Source organism: Castor canadensis, chromosome 14 (assembly GCF_047511655.1).
Source record: "Castor canadensis chromosome 14, mCasCan1.hap1v2, whole genome shotgun sequence".
NCBI classification, from domain to species: Eukaryota; Metazoa; Chordata; class Mammalia; order Rodentia; family Castoridae; genus Castor; species Castor canadensis.
In genome coordinates, this window is record NC_133399.1 from 13,796,671 (window position 1) to 13,802,479 (window position 5,809).

General features: G+C 42.3%; 1 non-coding gene across 1 annotated transcript; it reads left to right on the top strand.

Moving 5' to 3' along the window:
* Window positions 1-4,926: 4,926 nt before the first annotated feature.
* LOC141417006 (U6 spliceosomal RNA) lies at window positions 4,927-5,028 on the top strand. The gene has a single exon (XR_012441640.1). It is a non-coding gene; the product is annotated as a U6 spliceosomal RNA (small nuclear RNA).
* The last annotated feature ends 781 nt before the right edge of the window (window positions 5,029-5,809 follow it).

Consider the following 5,809-nt stretch of genomic DNA (forward strand, 5'->3'; position numbering starts at 1 on the left):
AATCAGCTCTGTTGTCCACCAGCTGTCCTGCTTTGGAGTTGGGTTTTCACTGTGCTTGATTACTCAGGGCTTGTTTCTTTGCCTTGCCCCCTTTTTCTGGGGCAAGGTCAGTGATTCCTCAGTGGGCCCGTGCTGCCAGTGTGTTGTGAAGGTTTGCTGATTGTTTTTCAATTTTGTAGCATCGTTTGACTTTGGATGTTGCTCACTGGCTCAGGAGATGAGCTTTGTGGACCACTACCTGCTCTATTTCAGGCAGTGGCTTGTCACCTGCCCACTCTCAGCCCTTCTGACTTTTCAGCCTTTGTTTACTGTAAGTTTGTGCAGAGATGAGCACCTTGCCTTCCCCTCTTCTCTGGTGCACTTTTGGCAACTTCTTCCCTCTGCTGTGTGTTAGTTTTCAGTTCCTTGTTTATTGTTCAGTTTTTGTTTTGTTTTGTTTGCGTTGGCCAAAGGGGCCATGCTGGTTTGTCCTAGGTCTGGCTAGGGGAATACCATGTGATGGTTGGTGCTCACCTGTTTGGTCTGCCGAATATCTCCCAAGCAAGTTTGGAGCCAGTGTCTCCAGTTTTCTCAGTGTAACCTGGTATGGAGAAGCGTTCCACAGTCTAGGGGCTTAGGGTGTTGAAGTTTTTATTCTCTTTGCTGTTTTATTTCTTCCAAGTGTGGCTCCAACATCTCAATGAGGTTGTGGAATCTCAGAGCTCATGTTGTCTGCTTCTGTGACCTAGTTGCCATCTTGGATCCTCAACATTATGGTTTTAAATTAGTATAAAGATTATAAGTGCTTTGCTTTTTCCCCCATTGGTGTTACTGGCATTTGAACTCAGGGCCCAGTGATTTCTAGGTACAATTTGAGCCATATTTCCATACCTGGACATATCTCCACACCTGGAGACTTGTCATGTGTAACCTGATAAAGGTAGATCTTTAGCGAGGTGTTTAGAAACTTTATGTCTTAAGAAACTTGAAGATAAAGCTAGAATGTATTTCCTTAGAAAAAGTGAGGAATACTCACTCATATCTTATGCAAGATATTCTATTTGTACATCACAAATATGTTCAAACTTCCAAACTTAAGTCAAGTACATAAAGCATGTAGTTTCTTTTTAGAAAATTGTGCTCATTACATTCAATGTATTTCTATACAGGGAGTGTGTACAATAAAGATATATTGTAGGAATTTTATTAAATTTACCCTTCATGCCGGCATTCTAGCCCAAGGTGTCATCACTTCACACCTGTGTTTCAGCAATAATTTCTTTCTCTACTTGTAGTCTTCCCCATCTACCAAGCAAGATAAACTTCCTCAAATATTACCTTTATCCTGCCTTGTCCCTCTCCAAAAACTGACCCTGGTGCCAACTGAATTCTGGCCAAAGTATTTTTGTTGGAATTCCAACCCCTCTGTAGCTGGCCTCACTCCGCCATCCACATGTATCTCTAGATATTACCTAAGACCCACCCTGACCCTAATGAGGCTCCGTTCTTGCTGCCTCTACATAGTGCTGGGTACATTGCTGCCTCTGCACTTCTGTTTCTATAACTTTATTAGCTAAGAAAAACCTTGCCTTCCAGCTTAGAACTTCTTTCTTTCTACCCTCCAGGGACCACTTTTGTCCTACAAAAATCCTTCCCAGAGTTCACCTGCCTTGTAGACTCATTCCTCATCTCACTGTATGCAGTGCTTGCTGTCTGTTATGGGACATTTTCTCATTCATTCTAAGACATGCTTTTGAAAAAAACTTAAGTTAATATCTCTTAAATGAAGTTACTTTTACAATAGGTAGCATAGAGTGATTGGAGTGTTTTCCTTTCTAGCTAGTTTATATAACATAATGGTACATTTTTACAATTTATGGTATCGTAATGGTTGAAAATCAGTATATACATTGTTGTTTATTATTTCAAATGGTTTCTCCTTATTTCCTTATGGTGTGTCAGGTGTGCTGTCTAGCATTTTCGTTTTACTCTTTTTGAATACCTTACAATGATAGTAAATAATTAAGCTTCTTGAATGCAATTAATCAAATTTATTTCAGTTAAATTAAATTTGATAAATCTGCTGGATATGCTTGATTAGTAAAATATTTTTATGAATTATTGTTATTTTTATTTTCTCTTAAACTTTTCACTGAATTATTATATTATTATATATATATACACACACACATATGTAAAATACACATAAGCTTGTAGCTTAAGACATTTTTACAAACATTATGTACAACCAGCACTCAGATTGAGAAAGAATGCATTGTAAATCAGGATACAATAGAACCATTTCCATTCTCATGTTTAACTTTTTTTTAGTATGACTGGGGTTTGAACTCAGGGACTTGCACTTGCCAAGCAGGTGCTCTACTGCTAGAGCTAAACTCTGGTCCACACATCCATGTTTATTGCAACACCATTGACAATAGCCAAGCTGTAGAAACTAAACAACCCAGATGCCCTACAACTGATGAATGGATTAAGGAAATATGATATATAGATATGTAGATACATAGATATATAACAGAGCATTAAGAGTGTCTGTTGAGATTCTTCAAAAAACTAAAAATAGATATCCATATGCTCGGGGATACCCCTTCAGGGTATATGCAATAAGGACTGTAAATGCATTGTCAAGAACCCAGAAACCACCTTCTGGTCACAAGTGTTATCATTATGGCTTTCAAAACCATAGATTAGTTTGGCACATTCTGTCCTTTGTATAAATGGAATCATACATGATTTATTCACAACTGTGTTGTTACGAGTCTGGCTTACTTCAGTTAATGAAATATGTCTGTTCATTCTCATTGATGTATAGTATTCTGTTTTACGTATCTACCACAATCTATCTCCAATCCATGGACGATGTATGCGCCCCGGGGCCCCGCTCCGCAGCGCAGCGCATGGAGCCCGGCGGGGACACCGGAGCTGGAGTGGTGGCGGTAGGGGCGGCTCCGGACCAGCAGTGGAAGAGGAGGATGATGGGAACGGCCAGGAGTCCGGGGGACTGGCCTTTCCTCCGCGACCGCTGCCACCTCCCCGCCGCCCCGCAGCCGGGAGCAGCTGCGGAACAACCAGCCGCGCTGGCGGGGCGACACCTACCTGATGGACGACGACGGAGGCCAGCGCGCAGCGCGGCCAGGTGTGCGCGGTGTGCGGGGGCGCGCTGGCCACGCTCAAGGTGAGCACCTTCAAGCGGCACATCCTGCAGGTCACCCCTTCTCCATGGACTTCTCTCCCGAGGAGCGCCACACCATCCTGGAGGCCTAGGGTGTCGGGCGTAGCCGGCTCGCCTAAGAAGGGTTTGGGGCTCAGTAAGAATGTTTGATTATTTACTAAGTAGGACAGGAAGCCATACCACAGTTCTGAGTGGAGGAAAGGCTCAACTTCAATCGTTATTGAGAATGCGGGGTAGATGAGGAGGGCTGGAGGTGGGGATAACAGCTCAGAAACTGTGAAAACCATCCATGTATGAGGATGATCACCTAAACCAGGATGGTAGTAGTAGAGGCAGTGAGAAGGGCCAGGTTATAGATACACTTTGGACAGAGAGCCAACCTTGCCTTGCTGGTGGATTTGACATGGAGTGTGAAAAAAGAAAGTGGAGGCAAGAATACTTCCAAAGAATTTACCTTGACTTGATGCTTTCTGAGCTAGGGAAGACTCTGGGGAAAAAGAGACAATGAGAGAGACAGAAACAGAGAACCAATGATAACGGTAATGGAATATTCAAGAGTTAGAGATTTGGGCAGGCTTGGTAGCACCCACCTATAATACCAGCACTTGGAAGGTGGAGGTAGGAAGACTGAGTCTTCGAGTCCAGCCTAGGCTACATACTGAGTTCCTGTCTCAAAAAAAGTTTTTTGGGGGTGTGGGTACTGAGGTTTGAACTCAGGGCCTACACCTGAGGTGCTCCACCAGCCATTTTTTGTGTTGGTTTTTTTTGAGATAGGGTCTTGCAAACTACTTTCCTGGGCTGGCTTCAAACCTGATCCTCTTGATCTCTACCTCCTGAGTAGCTAGGATTATAGGCAGGAGCCACTGGTACCTGGCTCAAAACTTTTAAGAAAAACAGTGGATGTATGAAGGGAAGGTGGTGAGTAAATGACTGGAGGTGTGGCTCAAGCAGTAGAGCACCTGCTTTGCAGGTGCAAAGTCCTGAGTTCAAACCCCAGTTCCATGAAAAAAAAACTGACCTATATGGAAGGCTGGTTCTTCAATGCTGTGTAATCTTGGATGATTCACACAACTTTTAAGTCTCAGAATTCCCTGTCAAATGAGGAAGGAGTGATTCTATCTTTTGTCATCCTCGTGAGGTTATAATGAAAGAAACACAAAGCATAGTATGACTTCTGCAATGGGCTTCTCTGAGTTCCCCAGTGGTGACTGAAAGTGTTCCCCACTTCCTCCCACTTCATGTGCCCCAGGATGTTTTTACTGCCTAAGTGACAGAGAAAGACTGAATTCATGCTTCAGGACAAATGATGTGTAGTTTGCTATGTAAACACAAAAATTGCTATTTTAAACTAATTATAAATTCCATTCAGTGGGATCAACCTTAAGTCTCTCTCCATGGAGAAACAGGTGAGCTTAAGCCTGTATGACCATGACATAAATCTCATCCTGGGCTCCACAATCATTGTCCCTATACAGTAGAGATTTCCTTGGTGGCCCATGTAAAGTGTCATTGTCATACAGCACACAGTATCTCACAGTGGGACTTGTTTACTTGAACCAACCATGAAGACACCTCTGTCTACCAGAATTCAAGGTTCACACTTGAAGTGTCAAGGATTTCTCACATGTTTTCTAGGAACTTGCTTACTGGTGTTCATAACTTCTATGATCTGGGTAATGTTGCTGATTTAGGGTATAAACATAAAAGCAAGCCTAGGAGATCTAGGAAGGAAGATGTCAAAATGCTGCAGAAGTGTTCTCTTCAGCAGAACATATGCTAAAATTGGAATGATTCAGAGATTAGCATGGCCCCTGTGCAAGGAGGACATGTAATTTAGTGAAGCATTCCATATGTGAGAAAAGTACTAAACAATGCAGGTATCTGCCTATAAACGTGTCTATTTCCAATACTGTGACAAAAGGAACACCAGATAACAGTCCTTGCACAGAATATCAATGAACAAGCTTAATGACAATCAGCAAAAAGCAATAGAAAAGTGTCTGTTCACATCAGTGTATCAGGGTGGTTAATAGAGTGGGGAGAAATTCAAGGGCATGGCAATCAAATGTTATACATGACAGGACTGGGTTGTTGACCACCCTCATTCTCACTCTAGAGATGACCTGCTTTCAGCCTATTGGAAGTGTATTACTTTTTTTTCTTTTGGTAGGACTAGTGCTTGAACTCAGCTTGTGCTTGTAAAACAGGTGCTCTACACTTTGAGCCACACCTCCAGTCCATTTTGCCCTGGTTATTTTGGGGGTGAGGGGGGTCTCTCAAATTGTTTGCCTGGGCTGCTTGAACTATGACACTCCTGATCTCAGCCTCCCAAGTAGCTAGGATTACAGGCTTGATCCATGGGTGCCTGGATGTGTAAACCTTTCTTAATAGACTTTACTGTCACTTTCACTGGAAAAATGATTGGATTGTCATTTAAATTAACCAGTCATACTTGTGTCTTTTAGACAACAGAGAACATGTTGATTATAGTTTGAATGATAGGTCTGCATGACATTGAGGCATAATCAATTTAATCTGCAAGCACGGTGTGATTATTTTGGATGTAAGGAAACCTTTCAGTTTTTAAATGTATACTGAACTTTAAAAAGCCACACAAACCTATAGGCATGCAAATAA